Source organism: Gorilla gorilla, chromosome 4 (genome assembly GCF_029281585.2).
Source record: "Gorilla gorilla gorilla isolate KB3781 chromosome 4, NHGRI_mGorGor1-v2.1_pri, whole genome shotgun sequence".
In the NCBI taxonomy this organism is placed as follows: Eukaryota; Metazoa; Chordata; class Mammalia; order Primates; family Hominidae; genus Gorilla; species Gorilla gorilla.
Window position 1 is genome coordinate 65064519 of NC_073228.2, and position 20593 is coordinate 65085111.

Genomic DNA, 20593 nt, shown 5'->3' on the forward strand with positions numbered 1-20593 from the left:
ATATTTCCAAACCAAACACTATGCCTGGTATGAGAATGAATGGTGAAATGGAAGATCTCTCCCCCACGGCTCCCCTACACAAACACACATACATCCCACTCACAGTGGTGACTGTGTCCTCTAATTCCAGTACTCCCTTCACTAAGCTATGACAGTGCTCCATACAGAAGTTGTTTCAATAAATACAATCATGAAAATATAAAAAGTAATATCAGGGGAGTACTTTTACAACTAAGTAGGAAAACATGTTACAACGCTATACAATGCTACAAAGTAAAATAGTGTGCTAAATGTGCAAAAGCAAACAGGCAAATCACTGAAATAGAGTAGAAATCCCATAACAAATAAAAGTTTGTAGAAGCTACAGCCAATTAAGCCAACTGAGTTTCTTTCCTCACGGGGCCCTGGTGTGCCATGGCTGCAAACAGCAGCTTCCTTGTCAGGGTATGCAGACTGTTTCTTGGATGGGTTGCTCTAAGGGACCTTGGAGATAGGCCTTTCAAATGTATGTTCATGTCTCTGACCTTGCACTACCCCCAGTGTAGGCTCCAAACAGATTCCTTGGGAGAGCCCCGGGGCACTGTGGCCAGGGTTCACATAGGCCAAGTCATCATGTCCATGTGCACCAAGCTGCAGAACAAGCAGCATGTGATTGAGGACCTATGCAGGGCCAAGTTCAAGTTACTTGGCTGCCAGAAGATCCACATCTCAAAGAAGTGGTGCTTTACCAAATTCAAGGTGGATTAATTTTTTTTTTTTTGAGATGGATCTCGCTCTGTTGCCCAGGCTGGAGTGCAGTGGCGCAGTCTCAGCTCACTGCAACCTCCACCTCCCAGGTTCAAGCAATTCTCCTGCCTCAGCCTCCCAAATAGCTGGGACTACAGGTGCATGCCGCCACCCCCAGCTAATTTTTTTTGTATTTTAGTAGAGACGGGTTTTCACCATATTGCCCAGTCTGGTCTCGAACCTCTGAGCTCAGGGAATCTGTCCGTCTTGGCCTCCCAAAGTGCTGGGATTACAGGTGTGAGCCACCACGCTGGGCCCAAGGTGGATGAATTTGAAGATACGGTGGCTGAGAAGTGGCTCCTCCTACATGGCTGTGGGGCCAAGTACATCCCCAGTCGTGGTCCTCTGGACAAGTGTCTGGCCCTGCTCTAGTGAGGGCTTCCACTGTGCTGCCCCCTCCTGATGCCCACCAGTAAATCCTACTTCCTGTCCACCTATTTTTAAAAAAGTATATATAAGTATATTTCATGACAGTGACATTTTCCAATCAATTATGAAATGACCAGTTATTCAGAAAATGCTAAGACAAATTGGTTAAAGATCTGGGATAAAAAAGAACACTCAAATTCCTATATCATATCATATGCCATTATAAATAAAGATGAATTCAGTACGCCTGTAATCCCAGCACTTTGGGAGGCCGAGGCAGGCAGATCATGAGGTCAGGAGATTGAGACCATCCTGGCCAACATGGTGAAACTCTGTCTGTACTAAAATACAAAAAATTAGCTGGGCGTGGTGGCACAAGCCTGTAGTCTCAGCTACTCGGGAGGCTGAGGCAGGGGAATCGCTTGAACCAGGGAGGCAGAGGTTGCAGTGAGCTGAGATGGCACCACTGCACTCCAGCCTGGTGACAGAGCAAGACTCCATCTCAAAAAAAAAAAAAAGTAATAACTCATATTATTGTTTGCTATTTGCCAGACCTGATACCAAGTATGTCATAAGCATTAACTAATCTGAGCATCATGACAATTCTGTGAGGTTGGTACTATTAATTTTATTTCTATTTTCAGATGTGTAAACAGGTTCAAAGAATTTAAGTTGATCAAGGACTCATGACTAATAAGTCAGGGGAACTTGTACTCAAATCTAGGACCAACTAATCCAATAGCTGTGACTTACTTTTGTGTGTGGGTGTAGCTTATTCTTTTTAAAAATTTATTTTTAATTGACAAAATATAATTATATATATTTATGGAGTACAATGTGATGTTTTGATATATGTATTCGATGTGGAATGATTAAATGAAGCTAATTAACATATCCATCACCTTATATACTTATTGTTTTTTTGGGGTGAGGACATTTGAAATTTACTTTCTCAGCAATTTTGAAACATGCAACACAGTATTATTAACTATAGTCACCATGCTGTGCAATAGATCTCAAAAACTCCTTCCTCTTGTCTAACTGAAACTTTGTATCCTACAGCTTTTACTCTTAACCAGTGTACTATGGTGTTTTTTACTAAAGAAGTCTTAACACTCACACCACTGAGGAATTACCACTAAAAGAAAATGTTTGGAGTAGGGAAGACATTTCTCAACATAATTAAAAAAAAATTACCTTACAGCAGAAACTGTAAAGAAAAAGACTGCTAGATTTGAAATAAATATTTAAAAATTATATGATAAACAAAAGGCAAATTTAACACTCAGAAATCTTTACTTATAGATAAGGAGTTGCTGGGCACTATGGCTCACACTTGTAACCCCAGTACTTTGGGAGGCCAAGGTGGGAGGATCGCTTGAGCCTAGCCCTAGTTTGAGACCAGCCTGGACAATAAAGTGAAACCCTGTATGTCTAAAAAAAAAAAAAAAAATAGCCATGCGTAGTGGTGCATACCTGTAGTACCAGCTAATAAGGAGGCTAAGGCTGGAGGACGGCTTGAGCCCAGGAGTTCAAGGCTGCAGTGAGCTATGATGACACCACCACACTCCAGCCTGGGTGACAGAGCAAGATCCTGTCTCAAAAAAAACAAACAATAAAAAGGTTTAGTCTTAATTTGTGAAGAAATTTTGTAAAACAATAACAACAACAAAAATCCAAATAGAAAGAAATGGGCAAAGAACACAAATGAAAATATTTAAATAGCCAGTAAAATTCACCCCAAAAGTTTAGCCGTAGTAGTGATCAAAGACATGCAAATTTGAACAATACTTAGATTCCATTTTTTCTGTATCAGATTGGCCAAATGAAAAATACTGTTAAAATCCGGTGTTGATTTTTTTATAGGGAAATTAGCCACTCGTGAATATACTGCTGCTGGGACTGTAAATTCTTATAGCCATTTTGGAGAGTGATTTGTTAACATGTCTTAAAAGCGTTAAAATACCTTTGACCCAAAAATTCCATATCATGATAAAATAGAAATAAGTGCAGAGATGAATGTTCATAAAATTGAAAGTTTGACCGAATAAAATGGCCAGCAATAGGGGATTGGTTATGTAAATTACGGAATAACCCCATACTGGAATAATATGCAGCCTTAAAGTGATACAGATTTTAAACTCTGCTTCCAAGGGTTCCATAGAAATCCTATAGAACTCTTCGGAACCCTATGGAATCCTTTCACTAACCTATTGGAAGGTAGTAAAACGTAAATGTGTAGCTAGAACTGAGGCTCCCTCCTCTTTCCTTAGCCAGAACAGCTCACTTCCTATCTGTTCTATGTATTAGGGTTTTGAGTCAGAATCCATTAAAAGGCAGGGGAGGATATTTCATTAACATTGAAAAAACTAACATTGTTGAGAAATATGTCTGAAGCTACTAACTGGCCTGTTTTATTTTATTTTGAGACAGGTTCTCACTCTGCTGCCCAGGCTGGAGTGCAGTGGTATGACCATGGCTTACTATAGCCTTGGCCTTTTGGGCTCCAAGCGATCCTCCAGCCTCAGCCTCCTGAGCAGCTAGGAGTACAGGCATGTACCACCACACCTGGCTGATTTTTTATTTTTTGTAGAGACAGGGTCTCACTATGTTGCCCAGGCTGGTTTTGAACTTCTGGGCTCAAGCAGTCCTCTCACCTCAGCTTCCCGAAGTGCTGGGATTATAGGTTTGAGTCACCATGACTGGCCCTAACTGGCCTTTAAATAAATTACTCATTTTTACTGGGTCCAAGTTTCTTTTCTTTTTTTTCTTTTTCCCATCTGAGGTAGGAAAACAAGGCTGTCCAGCTCGTGTTGGTCCTGACAATGATCCTTGAGGGCTGGACTTGGCCTCCAGCCATGGCTAAGGAGAAAAGGGAGCCTCCCAGTGTCCTGATCTACAAAAATGAGACAAACACCTAAGGTCCTTGCCAATAAAAAATTCTAAGAGACTGAACTTCCACTACAGGTTTCAAGTGTTTGTGTCTGAAATCACACCCATGTCTGCTTCCCTCCCAAAGGTTTCTCCTTGGGATGACGCTGAAGCAGTGAAGTTCCCCAGAGCTGTTATGGGGACCTGGATACGCAGCACTGTGCGGAGGGCAACATCTTGGATATGCCTCTTTAAAGGATGAATAGACTTGGAGGGAGGCCACATAGATAAGTCCAACTGGGGGCACTGCATGGGATGACAGATCTGAAATGTGTCATCTCTGCTCTGACCCCAATCTCTGTACCCTTTTTTACTCATAAGCTTTTTATTTTAGAATGGTTTTAGATTAACAAAAACGTTGTAAAGACAGTATGGAGTTCCCATATACCCCTTACAAAGTTTCCCCTATTGCTAACATCTTAGATTACTGAGGTACTTTTGTCACAACTAAAGAACCAACATTGGTACATTGTTATATATATATGTTTTTTTTTCTTTTCTTTTCTTTTCTTTTTTCAGAAACAGGGTCTTGCTATGTTGCCCAGGTGGCTTCAAACTCCTAGACTCAAGCGATTCTCCTGCCTCAACCTCTCAAGTAGCTGGTACTACAGGCACGAGCCAATGCACCCTGGTATATTAATATTAACTAAACTCCACACTCTATCCAATTTCACTGTTTTTAAAAGTGTCCCTTTTGGTTCCAGGATCCCAGCCAGGATATCACATTACATTTAGTTGTTATGTCACTTTAGCCTCCTCTGATCTGTGACACTCCCAGACTTTTCCTGTCCTTGATGACCTTAAAGATTTTAAGTGGTACTGGTATGTTGTAGAATGTCTCTCGATTTGGGATTTTTTTTTTTTTTTTTTTTTGAGGCAGGGTTTTACTCTGTTGCCCAGGCTGGAGTGCAGTGGTGCAGTCATAGCTCGCTGCAGCCTCCAACTCCTGGGCTCAAGCGATTCTCTCATATCGACTTCCAAAGTGCTGGGATTGTAGGTGTGAGCCACCATGCTCAGATTTTTTTTTTTTCTTAAGACAGTCTCACTGTGTTGTCCAGGCTGGAGTGCAGTGGCGTGATTAATCAGAGCTCACTGCAGCCTTGGCTTTCTGGGCTCAGCTGATTCTCCCACCTCAGCCTCTCGAATAGCTGGGACCACAGGTGGGCACCACCACACCTGGTTAATTTTTGTATTTTTTGTAGAGGCAGTTTTTGCCATGTTGCCCAGGCTGTGCCTGATGGATTTTTTTTTTAAATGAATACCTTAAATTTACTCATTTGCCTAACTGCAAGATTCTCCAAGGCTTTATTTATGCTGGCATAGCCAGCATCTTTTTAAAAAATGACATTTATATATACTCAGTTAGGTAAATTAATGTACCCATCTCAACTGTTCCCTTTGGCTACACGGACAAGCTCATATTCCAAAGAATATGACCCTAAAACTGAAAAGATGCAACAACGCTTCAGGCTTTGTGCTGATACATTTGTTAGAAACATTGGATGAGATGATACAGAGCATTTTACACCGTGCCTGACACATAATTGGCACTCAATACATATTAGCTATTGTTATTGAGAAGTACTAGGTCTTTTCTTCTTACATTTCTTGGCATTTGTTAAGTCATGGCATTGTGCCAGAGATTACATGGATGGAAAGGTAAAGTGTAAGGAGTAAGGAGATGGGGTGAGAGGCATTTCATGATTTGTCAAATTTTGAATAAAGGAACCTCACTTCTTACAAAAATAAAAAGTACTGGAAATGTGGTAGTAAGTAAAGAACAAGAATGTACACCTGAAAGTAATATTATAAATCAGGAATATAGGAAAAACCACCTGGGCCTGGCCTGGCTTTTTTTTTTTTTTCAGGTTCTCACTCTGTTGCCCAGGCTGGACTGCAGTGGCACAATCTTGGCAGCCTTGACCTCCCAGGCTCAGATGATCCTCCCATCTCAGCCTCCTGAGTAGCTGGGACTACAGACACACCCACTATGTCTGGCTGGCCTTGCATTTTGATTTGTTAAAAAATATTTAGTGATAACTTACTATGTGCCAGGCATTGTGTTAGGCGTGAGGATACAACAGTTAATAGACAGATTTGGTTCTTACCCTCATGGAGTTTGCTGTCTACTGAGGGACGCAACAGTTAATAAAGTAAACATTTCTAGCCATCGAAACTATAAATAATAACAATAAACAAATAAACAAATGGATATGCAATTATAAATTGTGGTAAACAATAACCATCTCTAACAGACAATTCAAACTTGATTTGTCCAAATTAAGTTCTTTTTTCCCTTGTGCCTTGTCCAGTGTTCTCCATCTCAGTAAATGACACCATCATTCACCAATTACTTAGGTCAAAAACCTTGAAGTGATCCTTGACTCAGAATTTTCCCATATCTCAGTCAATCTTGTCTTTTGGCTGTACCTTCCAAAGTTATCCTGAATTCAACCTCTTCTTGCCATTCCTGAGACTACCCTATTGCCCAAGGCATCATCATCTCTCACCAGGAATATACAATGCATCTTGCTGCTTTTAACCTTTCTCCTGTGAGGACTCTTCTCCGCACACCAGTAAGAATGATCCTTTTTAGCATTCTCCCCAGATATATAATGCCCAGGAATAAGTTTAACCAAGGTGATGAAAGACTTGTACACTGAAAACTATAAAAGCATAGCTGAAAAAATTTAAGGAAGACCTATAGAAATGGAAAGACATTCCTTGTTCATAGGTTGGAGACTTAATATTATTTAGATGGCAGTAAAGCCCGAAGTGATTTACATACTCAATGCAATCCCTATCATAATTTTAAAGACTTTTTTGCAGAAATGGAAAAGCCAATCCTCAGATTAAAATGTAATTGCAAAGGACCTCAAATAGTCAAAATGATATTGAAGGAAAAGAACAATGTTGGAAGAGTTATACTTCCCAATTTCAAAACTTACTACAAAGGTACACTAATTAAAACTGTGTGGTACTGGCATAAGGATAGAGATATAGAAGAGAATTGAAAGTCCAGAAATAAACTCACAGGTTTATGGTGCTGATTTTTGACAAGGACACCAAGTCCATGCAATATAGAAAGAATAATCTCTTCAACAAATGGTGCTGGGACAATTGGATAACCACATACAAAAAAATTAAGTTGGATACCTACTTCATACCATAAGCAAAAATTACCTTAAAATGCATTAATGACATAAATACAAGAGTTAAAACCACAGAACTCTTAGAAGAAAACAAAGATAAATCTTCATGATCTCGGATTTGGCAATGAATTCTTACATAGAACACCAAAAGTATGAGCAATAAACAAATAAATAAATTTTGTGCCTCAAAGGATAGTTTTAGAAAGTAAAATGACAACTTACAGAATGGTCAAAAATATTTGTAAATTATATATTTGGTAAGGGTCTACTATCTGGACTATAAAGAACTCTTACAACTCAACAATAAAAAGACAAACAACCCAACTTTAAAGTTGGCAAAAAGTGCAGGGCAGGGTCGCATGTGCTTGTAGCCCCAGCTACTCAGGAGAAGAATTGCTTCAGCCTAGGAGTTCGAGTGTAGACCAGGTAATATTGCAAGATCCAGGCTCTAAGAATAAATAATTATTTTTTTAAATGGGAAAAAACTTGAATAGAATTTCTCCAAAGAGAATGTACAAATGGCCAACAAGCACATAAAAATACTAAGCATCATTAGTTATTAGGGCATGACACCTACTAAGAGGGGTATAATTAAGAAAAGATAGATAATAGTAAGTGTTGATCAGGATGTGAAGTAATTGGAACCCTCTTATATTGCCGGTGGGAATGTAAAATGGTTCAGCCATGGTGGAAAACAGTTTGTTGGTTCCTTAAAATGTTAAATACAGAATTATCATATGACCCAGCAATTCCAAGAAGTGTATAAATGAGGACTGTATTTGTCTGCTACTCAAAGACATGTACATCCATGTTCACAACAACACTATTTACAATGGCTGAAAGGTGGAAACAGCCCAAATATCCATCAATGGATGAATGTATAAACAAATTGTGGCATATCCATACAATGGAATGTTATTCAGCCATGAAAAGAAATGAAGTACGGATAAACACTACAATGTGGATGACCCTTGAAGACATTATGCTAAATGAAAGGAGCCAGACACAAAAGGTCATCTATTGCATGATTCTATTTACATGAAATATTCACAATAGGAAAATCCAAAGAGATAGAATGAAGATTGATGTTTGCTAGAGGCTGGGGGCAGGAGAGAATAGGGAGCAACTGCTTAATGGCTAAGGGATTTCCTTTTGGGGTGATGACAATGTTTTGGAAGATAGAGGTAGTGGTTGCCCCACATTGTGAATGTGATACATATCACTAAATTGTTCGCTTTAAAATGGTTAATTTTATGTATGAGAATTTCACCTTAAAAAAAAAAAGCCCTTGAAGGTCTGGGGTGGTGGCTCACACCTGTAACCTTTGGAAGGCCAAGGTGGGTGGATTGCTTGAGCTCGGAAGTTTGAGACCAGCCCGGGCAACATGGTGAAACCCTGTCTCTACCAAAAATACAAAAACTTAGCTGGGCATGGTGGCGTGCATCTGTGGTCCCAGCTACTTTGGAGACTGAGGTAGGAGGAACCGTTGAGCTTAGGGGGCAGAGGTTGCAATGAGCCAAGATTACTCCACTGCACTGCAGCCTGGGAGACAGAGTGAGATTCCCTCTCAAAAACAAAAACAAAAACAAACACAAAACAAAGCAAAACAAACAAAAAGTCCTTTTAAGAAGATTCTATCATTTCACCATTAGTGGTTTAAGATGAGGTTGAAGAGTAAGCTTAGGCCATATCAAGCAGGGACTTGGAATCAAGCTTTATGGGATGCCAAATCATGATTAATCAAAAGCTATTCACCATGAAAGACTGCTGTTTTGGGGACCAGAAATATAGACCAGTGTTTTCTCTTCCTTTAAGAGAGGTGGCCAGAAGGTTGTTTGAAGAAGCAAGGAATTAGCACCAGGGATATTAGGTTGATTGATGCCTACTGACATCAGCCTCAGGTGGCCTGACTCATCCTTCTTGTGATAGTGATGGTTTTGCCAATGGTTCATGATACTTAAGGTCTAATTGCTGAGGCTCCCTCAGGGATGGGCACTACCAGTCCTTGCTTCAGTGGCTTCCCTTCGTCTATGTTCTCTTGACTGACCAACCTTCTCTTTCCTCTGCACTATCCATCCATTCAATTTGGCACATTCTTTAGGTTTGGTAATATCTTCAGTTATGCCTAGGAGCTGCCCCGTCTCCTTCAGGTGACTAAGCATATGTCTAATCCCATCCACATCTTATTTAAGGCCCATGGTGTGTGTGTGTGTGTGTGTGTGTGTGTTTTAATGGGCACCTCATTTATAGACTCCATGTAGCCACAATACTCCCAAAGTAACTCAAATGGCTGGATAATTCTCTGTTCAGTAGCTTTCAATTAGGACTAAATCAAGTGAAGTAAAATCATCTACGGAGATTTTCTGAACTTTATATGATTAAAATCCTACCCCAAGCTAATTCTGACAGACCAGAGGATTGGGGTGGGTGGAGTGGACAAGCATGCATATTTTAGATTATCTCTGCTGTGATTCTGAAAACCTTTCTCCATTTCCATCCTTGTGATAACTATCATATACTTCAAAGGGGCTACTGGCTCTGGGCAGGAATCTGACACACAGAGATGCTTACCAAGGTAACTGTCCCTTTAACATATGAATCCAGAGCCCAGTTGCTTTTGAAGGGACAGGAAGATCCCACAAAACTGCCTTGGATACTTCTCCATCAGCCAAGTCTTTGCCACTATTTTTGTTTCAGAACCACCCACCTAGTTGAGGCTTTCTTTCTCAGGAAAGACATTTACCCACCAGAGTTCTCACCCACCAGAGAGTGGGAAAGAAGAGAACTGGTGGAAGTAGGAGCTGCAAGGCAAAAAGAATATTTGTCACTTGCAGACTGATTCTGCCCCTCTACTACTTCTTTGCAACAGGAAAGATGGACACTACAGGGATTTAGAAGTGAAGAAAAGTGTGAATGATTTCACAATTTACTTTGTGGTGGTAGAGGGTAGAAATGCAGGTCGAATCCCCTTCATAAATGATCAAATCCCTCAACTCCTTGGAATCTGGGTTGATGAGATAAGCAGAGTACAATGCCAGCTTCAGATTACTCCAATTGCAGATGGCGGTGCTTGTCAATGGAGATGATCATTTTTCCATGGGAGATTTGGAAGATAAGAGGAAGAGGAACCAGTATTACTATTAAAATTATAACAGCATTGAGTTGGCCATTTGATTCTTTGGGTTTGGACAACAGTAAGATATGAGTGGTTTTCAGCAGTGGAAATTTAAATCTGTCAGTGTGTCAGTAAGTTGCTTTAGAGCAATCTACCAGAGCCTGTTGGTGACAGTAAGAAATGGTTCTGTCCCACCTTTGTCCCTCAGTTTCTCTCCCTAAAAGCAAAGACCACACTAAGAGGTTCACCCTGAGAGGTGGCCAAATCAACATAGCATGGTGACTAAGCATGGTGCTTTGGAATTGCAGCTTCCAAAATGGAACTTATTTCTTTGGCAGACATAGCCAGATGTGGCCTACAGAAATATTTTGTGTGGCCCACATATTTTTTTAACTTTCATCTGAGCCAATATTTAGAAATCCCAGTATCTGCTCTCTCTTCTCTGTCTATGCCTCTCTCTCTCTCTCCACCTCCCTCTCCTTGTCTCCTTCTCTATCTCTCATATCAGAAGCTCTGGTAATACTAATCCTGCATTTCTGCATGGCAGGGATAGACTGAAACTGCGAAGTAGCATCTCTCTTGGGCAGTTCACCATAGTTCCCACCACTCACACAGCACATGGATGTACTTTTATATCCAAGGCCGTTTGATCTCGGACCTCCTTTGGTGTGCAGGAAGCTATTGACATGTCCCAGACCACTCAAAACCCAAAGAAGGAAGCATCAAATGTCTAACCAGAAAAGTCTAACGAGAACCCCCAAGTGCAAACCCCCTTTAGTTGTAATGGGCAAAACACATGAGACATTCCTGTAGATAGTCCTCCTGGAAGATGTGCCATATGATGAAGAAAGCAGTGGCTTCTCTGTAATAATGCAGAAGTGATTAACATTGATCCCTGAGCAAACAGTTATCTGTTATGCCCCAATAAGCTCATTTCTAGGATAACCAAACACTCCTAATGCAGTTGTTCTCCACTGAGGTGAGTGCACTGAGGTTGAGAAAGTGTCCTTGGTACTGACACATGCCACCACTGCTTCTGATTGACAATCACTCTGTTCTAACCAGTCTGAGTCTGTGTGATCACTTTTTTTTTTGCTTTGAGACAGAGTTTCACTCTTGTTGCCCAGGCTGGAGTGCAATGGCGCATGTGTGATCACTTCTATGGTAACTATAGCTCCTCCTTCAGAACTATGTCTTGGCTCTGAATCCCTGGGGATTGTGTTACAACTAAAGGGAGAAGGAGGAACCCTGAGGATTATAAATGTTGCCAAGGGCAGTGGTGGTTCCTAAATCTATCTATGCATCAGAATCACTTAGACATTTTTTAACGTTCATGTTCCTGGGCTTGATTACACTCCTACTGTGTTAGTCCATTTGTATAGCTATAAAGGAATATCTGAGGCTGGATAATTTATAAAGAAAAGAGGTTTCATTGACTCATGGTTCTGCAGGCTTTACAGGAAGCACAGTGCCAGAATCTGCTTCTGGTGAGGGCCTCAGGAAACTTTCAATTACGACGGAAGTAAAAGGGGAAGCAGGTGCATCACATGGCGAAAGCAGGAGCAAGAAAGAGAGAGGCAAGAGGTTTCACACTCTTTTAAACAACCAGCTCTCACATGAACTCAGCGAGAACTCACTTATCACCAAGGGGATGATACTTCATTTATGAGGGATCTGCCTCCATGATCCAATCACCTCCCACCAGGCCCTGTGAACATTGGGAATCACATTTCAACATGAGAGTAGGAGGGGACAAACATCCAAAACATATCAGCTACTGGATTATACTCTTTGGGAATGGAATCCAGCTCTTTGCGTTCTTCACATGCCCACCAGATGATTCTAATGCAGCTGTCCTAGCACCAGCCTGTGACTCTAAGACAACTTTAGAGAGGCATTGGTTCACAGATGTGGAGGATTCTCTGGAACCTCCCACATTCATTCTGGAATCAGCAACTTCATGCCCCACACTCAATCCCTATCATGCCATCAGAGCCTTTTGTCCTACTGGAGTTTCTGATGTCACAGACAGTGGCTTAACACTATAGTCTGGTGTTAAGACTGACCTGAGCATAAATCTTTCCTCTGCCACTTGCAAACTGAGTGGTCTTAAGTAAGTTGTGACCCCTCCTCAAACTTCAGCTTCTCATCTGTGAAACAGTGATAGTAACACCTACCTCCCAGAGTTGCTGTGACAACTCCTTGAGATAGCATGTGTAAAGATTTGCAACTTGAGATTTGTGTACATGATTGTTATACGGTAAATCCTGGCTTATTTTCTTGCCTTCCAGAAGTAGGGTCAGTTCAGTACTCTTAGGAACTCTTTTTTTTTTTTTTTTTTGAGACGGAGTCTTACTCTGTTGCCCAGGCTGGAGTGCAGTGGCGCGATCTCGGCTCACTGCAAGCTCCGCCTCCCAGGCTCACATCATTCTCCTGCCTCAGCCTCCCAAGTAGCTGGGACTACAGGTGCCCGCCACCACACCCAGCTAATTTTTTTGTATTTTTTTTAGTAGAGACGGGGTTTCACCGTGTTAGCCAGGATGGTCTTGATCTCCTGACCTCATGATCCACCTGCCTTGGCCTCCCAAAGTGCTGGGATTACAGGTGTGAGCCACAGCACCCAGCCAGGAACTCTTAATTGGGACTTTTCCTCCAGGTGTCCTAATACCAGAGTACCTATGTCAGCCCACAACCCAATTTAGAGAAGAAAGACCCCAATTTAAGAATGTATGGCCCGGCGCCATGGCTCATGCCTGTAATGCCAGCAGTTTGGGGGACTGAGGCAGGCAGATCACTTGAGGTCAGGAGTTTGAGACCAGCCTGGCCAACATGGTGAAGCCACGTCTCTACCAAAAAAAAATACAAAAATTAGCCGGGCATGGTGGTGCACACCTGTAATCCCAGCTACTCAGGAGGCTGAGGCAGGAGAATCACTTGAATCTGGGAAGCAGAGATTGCAGTGAGCCAAGATGGCGTCACTACACTCCAGCCTGGGTGACAGAGTGAGATCCTCTCTCTCTCTCTCTCTCTCTCACTCTCTCTCTCTCTCTCTCTCTCACTCTCTCTCTCATTCTCTCTCTCTCTCTATATATGTATATATATGTATATACATATGTATACACACACACACACACACACACACACACACTTTGGCTTTATGTTAAAATTTGAGAATCTGCTCCATTTGCTAATGTAAGTATGCTCAGTTTAGTTCTCTTAAATAAAGCAAAAGCTACTCCCCATGGCAACAGTTATGGGACTCCTCCCATAGTCCACGCCTGTCTTGGGGAGAAGAGAGAGAGTTATTTAAGTGACATGTTCTCAAAATAAGGCCAAAGAACAAGCTCCCCAAAATGTGCCCTAATTCCCTTGATAATTTGTGAAAAGCTGAGGCAGCTACATAAGCATTTTCCTAAGACATGGAAAATAAAGCCAGGGAGAATGCAACTATAAAAGACATTAATTTCAACCCAGAAGGGGCTCATTAAAAAACTTTAAAAAGTTATACTGTTATCAAAACATAAGCTTTATGTCAGAATCAGCCTCAATAGATAACAATGAAGCCTTTCCCAAAAAGTGGTGATACAGGTTTAGAAAATGTATTTACCTGAGCAGGCTTTAAAAATGTTGTCTAACCTGATTTGTTTTGGAATCAGATGGCTTCAGGTACCTTCTGGTATGCCAAACCTATGGACTCTGGCCTGAGTACTTGAAGCTATGGCAAGAAGGGCAAGAAAGGAAGGGAAATCTTGATCAGAACCATGGGCAGAGGCCAGGTTCTGGAATTAAGAGTTAAGGAAGTCCTGGAGGAGGAGCTGTCCATACACGTGGTGCTGATGACCCCAGCAGGTTGCCACTGTGAGGCTACAGGGAGCAACAGTGCATCAAGCAATCTTGGAGTCCTGGGAGAGTCTTACCTTTTGAATTTATGTACTTCAAATGGGGTTTAGGGTATTCATAGATCAGGATGGAATGCACTCGAATCAGGTAAGGCCATCAAAGCCTGCTGTCCTTGCTCTGCCCAGACGTAGAATATGACTCACAAACACCACCAGGAGTTGCAGATATCAAATCCCAAGAATCTCACAGAGGGAATGAGGTATAAAATTGGCATTTTCTGAGCACCCAGCTGCCTGTGTTAGACTCTTTACTTCCAATAATTCATTTTAATTTTAAGATACAGGTTCTTCTTCTTCTTCTTTTTCTTCTTTTTTTTTTTTTTGACAGGTTCTCACTCTGCCACTCAGGCTGGAGCGCATAGCTCACTGTGGCCTTGAACTTCTGGTCTCAAGCGATCCTCCCACCTCAGCCTCTCAAAGTGCTGAGATTACAGGCATGAGCCACCAAACCCAGTCCACTATCCTCAATTTTATTTATTTATTTATTTATTTATTTAGAGACGAGTCTTGCTTTGTCACCCAGGCTAGAGTGTAGTGGTGCAATCCCGGCTCACTGAAACCTCCACCTCCTGGGTTCAAGTGATTCTCCTGCCTCAGCCTACTGAGCAGCTGGGATTACAGGCACCCATCACCATGCCCAACTAATTTTTGTATTTTTAGTAGAGACTTGGTTTCACCATGTTGGCCGGGTTGGTCTGGAACTCCTGATCTCAAGTGATCTGCCTGCCTCAGCCTCCCAAAGTGCTGGAATTACAGGAATGAGCCACTGTGCCCAGCCACTATTCTCATCTTAAACTGGGAAACTGGCCAGGTGCAGTGGCTCACACCTGTAATCCCAGCACTTTAGGCAGCTGAAGCGGGAGAACCGCTTGAATCCAGGAGTTTGAGATCAGCCAAGCAACATGGTGAGACTCCCATCTCTACAAAAATTTTAAAAATTAGCCAGGCATGGTGGTGTGCACCTGTAGTCCCAGCTACTCAGGAGGCTGAGGCAGGATGATCACTTGAGCCCAGGAGGTTGAGGCTGCAGTGAGCCATGTTTGCACCACTGCACTCCAGCCTGGGTGACAGAGCAAGACCTTATCTCAAATAAATAAATAAATAATTAGGGGAAACAAAACTCAGAAAAGTTAAGCAAATTTATCCAGTGTTCCACAACTAGTAAGTGGTCATCATCCTCCTTAAACTGCAACCTCTGTATATGAAATATGTCTAACTTACAAGCTTTTATCCTTTTACCATGTGCAATTTTCCTAGGGCTGAAGCCAAGACCTTGGTAGAACCATGTCTATTTGTTGGAAAGGAGGGTGGCCCTAGGAAATCGACTCAGGAAGGAGGTATTTAGGCCAGAATCTGGAGGCACAACATTAACTTCATGGCCTTTGCTCTGCCTGAGAGGGGCATCTGGTGAAAATCATGCTTACCTTCTTCCTCAACCAGGAACCCATCATTTGTAGTTACTAACAAGGTGAAGCTAACTCTGCCAATAAATGGAGGTGACTTCAATTCTGATATTTTCCCCAATAGGGAGCACAGGCAGCACTGAATATGTCCCAAATGAACTCATTTCTTACCTCACTCTAGTTTTCCTTTTGTCCTATCTGTCTCAGCTATTTCACTGACCCAAGCTGTAAATCAGACATCCATAACTGACCCTTTCCTCATTCTTGTTCTTCTAGCCTTGCCAAGCTCTCCTTGTCAGTGTTACCTCCATATATCTTTGCAATTCTTCCACTTTTCTCATTTCTACTGCCACTTCCCTGGTGGAGGTGACCATCATCTCCTGCCTACACTATTGCAGTAGACTCCTTGCTGGTCCCCTTGCCTCCAATTTTGTCGTCTGCAAGTCTTTCAAAGTGATCCCAAATGCAAAGCTGACCATGTTATTTTCCCACGTTTAACGTACTGAGCATAGTACAGTGGTTAAGAGCGAGAGCTCCAAAGACAAACTACCTGGTTTTTTATCCCAGCTCTGTCATTACTGTGCATCCCTGCACAAGTCACTTAACTTAGACTTCATAACTGTAGAATGGGAATGATAATAATGATACCTTCTTCAAAGAGTTGTTCTTGAGGATTGCATAGTACCAGCTACTGCCTCATTTCTTTTATCTCCTTTACAGCAAAACTCTTTGAAAGGATTTTTAAAACTTTTTATTATAGAAAGATTCAAACATACATGAAGGCCAGGCGCAGGGGCTTATGCCTATAATCCCAGCACTTTGGGAGGCTGAGGCGGGCAGATCATCTGAGGTCAGGAGTTTGAGACCAGCCTGGCCAACATGGTGAAACCCCATCTCTACTAAAAATACAAAAATTAGTCAGGTGTGGTGGCATGTGCCTGTAATACCAGCTACCTGGGAGGCGGAGGCAGAAGAATTGCTCAAACTCAGAAGGCGGAGGTTGCAGTGAGCTGAGATCGCACCACCGCACTCCAGCCTGGGTGACAGAGTGAGACTGTCTCAAAAACAAACAAAAAAACATATGTCAAAGAGAAAAAGACTTAGTATATTCTCATGTATGCATCACCAGATTTTCAGTACTTATCAGTTTATGGCTAATGTTTTATGTCTCACCTCTTCTCCTGGATTATTTTGCAACAAATCTCAGGCACATAGTTTCATCTGTAGAATTTTCAATATGTACTTCTAAAAGATAGGAGCTCTTTTACAAAAAAAACCTCACACTATATCATATCCAAAAAATAACAGTAATTTTTTCCCCTATTTTTTGTAGTAATGGAATCTTACTCTGTCACCTAGTCTGGAGTATAGTGGTGTGATCATGACTTACTGCAATCTTAACTTCCTGGGTTCAAGCAGTCCTCCCACCTCAACCTCCCAAATAGCTGGGATTACAGGCACACACCACCAGGCCCAGTTAATTTTAAAACTTTTTTCTTGTAGAGATGGAGGTCTCCCTATGTTGCCTGGGCTGGTCTCGAACTCTTGGGTTCAAGTAATCTTCCTGCTTCAGTCTCACAAAGTACTGGGATTACAGGTGGGAGGCACTGTGCCCAGCCTCAGTAATTCTTTGATATAATCAAGAATCCAGTCATTGTCCAAATTTTCAATTATTTCAAATGTCAGGATTTTTCAGTGTTGTTTGTTTCAATCAAGCTATAAATAATAATCATTCATTGTAATTTGTTGATTTACCTTTAAATCTCGTTTAATTTATAGGTTTCTCTCTCCACCGTTTTTTTCATTTTTGCCATGTTTTTGTTGAAGAAACAAGACCATTTTTTCCTGTAGATTTTCCCCCAGACTGGATTTTCCTGTTGCATCCCTGTGGTGTTGCTAAATGGGTTCCTCTCTCCCTGTGGTTTTTATAAATTGATAGAACTAGAGGCTTAATTAGATTCAGGCTCTTTGTTATTTGGAAGTACATATTTCTTTTTATAGTGACATTGGTGAGCATTGTCAAGATCCATTCATTCATCAGGAGTTGCAAAAATGATGATATTCTATTATTCCTTCTTTTTTTTTTTTTTGAGACAGGGTCTCACTTTGTTGCCCAGGCTGGAGTGTAGTGGCATGAACACGGCTCACGGCTGACTTACCCTCCTAGGCTCAGGTGATCCTCCTACCTCAGCCTCCTAAGTAACTGGGACTATGGGTGCACCACCATCACCAGCTAATTTTTGTATTTTTTGTAGAGATGGGGTTTAACCAGGTTGCCCAGGCTGGTCTTGAATTCCTGGGCTTCCAAGCTGCTGACATCACGGGCATGAGCTACTGCAGTAGGCCCTCATTCCTTCGTTATTTGCTGGCTGAATACATCTACATGAAACTTCTCCTCATTAACTCTGGTTACCTTGAGGAAAAAGAGGATAGATATTTGGAGTTTTTTTTCCCATTTACTTGCTAATTTTCAAAATAATGAATTTGTTCAGTTTCACTTTCTTTTAAATCTACTTTAGCCAGGATTTCACTCCCACAACACCACTGAACCTACTGTGGTTCATTCCTCATAATGATGCATCAGCAGCATTTAGCACTGAGGATAAATCTCTTCTTGAAACACTGACTTTACTTGGCTTTGAAGACACCACATCCTTTCGGTTTTCTCTCATCTCATTGACCTCACCATTTCAGTCTCCTTTGCTGGTTCATCCTTATCTTAAACTCTTATGTTGGAGTACCCCAGGGCTGTCTTTAAACTTCTTCTCTGTATATACGCTTGGATCCTTGGAGATCTCATTCGGTCTCATTGTTTTAAAAATGCCATTTTTATACTAAATACTCACATATTTCTATCTCCAGTCTACGCCTCACCTCCGAACTTCAGACTCACATGCAACTGTCTACTTTATATCTGTGTTTGGAGTGTAATAGGCATTTCAAACCCAACCTGTCTGAAATCTAATTCCCAGTTTTCTCCTAAAACCAGCTTCATCCACATTCTTCGTCATTTTAGTTAATGACAACATTCTTCCAATTGCTCTGGCCAGAATTTCTGGAGTAACTTTTGAGTCCTCTTTTCCTCTCTTATCCCATATCTAATTTTGGGGAAAATGTATTGATTCAAAATACAATACATGGGGCTGGGTGTGGTAGCTGAGGCCTGTAATCCTAGCACTTTGGGAGGCTGAGGTCACTAAAGGTCAGGAGATTGAGACCAGCCTGGCCAACATGATGAAATTCCATCTCCACTAAAAATACAAAAATTAGCCATGTGCGGTGGTGCGCACCTGTAATCCCAGCTACTCAGGAGGCTAAGGCAGGAGAATTGCTTGAAGCCAGGCAGCGGAGGTTACAGTGAGCCAAGATCATGCCACTGTACTCCAGCCTGGGTGACAGAGCAAGACTCCATCTCAAAAACGAACAAACAGAAATAAAAAAGGTCCCCCCCAAAATATAGTACATGCAAAGATCAGGTCACTTCTCACATCTGCCACTGACGCCACTCTGGTCTAAATCTCTATCATCTCTCACCAGGATTATTGCAATACTCTCCAGTTCATGCTATTTCTCCTGTCCTCATCCTCCACTTTCACTTGCATTGCTACCATTCAAAATTTGACCCTCAGCTCAGTCATCCCTTCTTCACATAGCAGCCAGAGTAACTCTTTTAAAATACGTCCAGTTATAATACTTCCCCCTTAAAACCCTCCACAGGTTCTCATCTCACTCAGAGATGCCCAAGTCCCTAAAATGACCTTTAGGGCCCTACGTGATCTGTACCTCTGCTTCTTCTCTGATTGCATCTCTTACACTTCACTTGTCCCATTCTATCTATACCACCTTCCTTGAACAAGGCAAGCACACTCTTGACTCAGGGCCTTCACATTTGCTCTTTTATCTGCTTGGAACAGTCTTCCCCACCTATGCTCTTGGCTTATTTTCTCACTTCCTTCAAATCTTTGTTCAAGAGTCATTTTCTCAATTCCTTCAAATCTTTGTTCAAGAGTCATCTTCTCAATGAGCCTATTCTAGACATCTATCTTAAAAACTGCACCTTCTCCAGTACCACTATACTCTCTTCTTGCATCATTTTCATCCATTGTACTTATGACCCTTAAATATACCATATATTTGCCTTGTTAATTTGGTTGGTTTTCTCCCCCCACTTGAATGTAAGCTGCAAGACAGCAGGATGTTTTTGTCTTGTTCGCTGCTGTACCTTAGAGTCCAGAGCAGAACTTAACACATGGCGGTACTCCAGTGATAGGTTCAAGGGCATGCAACCAGTGCAGGTGCATGGGGCCCATGCTCAGAGAGGGGGCCCTGCACTTGGAGTTTAATGCTGTGTGGTTGCCATCTTGAAATTCTTAATAATTTGATCTTTACATCTGTGTTTTGTAAGTGAGTCCGACTGGACACTGGAGCATGCTTCATGGGCTTGGTGCTCCAATTCGCATGTGATTTTGCCTCTGTTGTCCTTCACCTCTTCCAGATGGGTTCTCACCTACCTCCTCTTCCATTCCTTCTCAGCAACGGCCACCTTATGCCTCAGAGGGGCCTTGGGCATGGACATGAGGAGGGTCAGAGTTGGGCATATGTGTGGCCTATGATCGAAGTCTCAGGGCAGGGCAGTGGGTGCCTGTGAGGGTCTGTACTTGCCCTGCCAGTATCCCTGTGCTTCAGGAATACAATATTAAATAGCAAATAAAAACTACCATGACTAGTGGAGAGGGACCGTGGAAGGAGGTAAAAAGCTTTTTCCTGCTTTTGAACTAGAGGCCCCACATTTTCAATGTGCATTGAAACTTTTCACCCTCACATCATGCAGCCATCCCTGTAGTGCTCAATATATATTTGTGAAATGAATGAATGAATACTATATGTAAAACTCTGAGAAAATCTGGAATGTGCTAGGCATTCAGTAGAAGTTAGCTA

General features: G+C 41.8%; 2 non-coding genes across 2 annotated transcripts; one reads left to right on the top strand and one right to left on the bottom strand.

The window, feature by feature from the left end:
* Positions 1 to 361: 361 nt before the first annotated feature.
* LOC115934826 (small nucleolar RNA SNORA70) lies at positions 362 to 496 on the top strand. The gene has a single exon (XR_004070569.3). It is a non-coding gene; the product is annotated as a small nucleolar RNA SNORA70 (small nucleolar RNA).
* A 3433-nt stretch (positions 497 to 3929) lies between these two features.
* On the bottom strand, positions 3930 to 4067 carry LOC115934861 (small Cajal body-specific RNA 20). Its single transcript, XR_004070600.1, has one exon.
* Positions 4068 to 20593: the final 16526 nt, after the last annotated feature.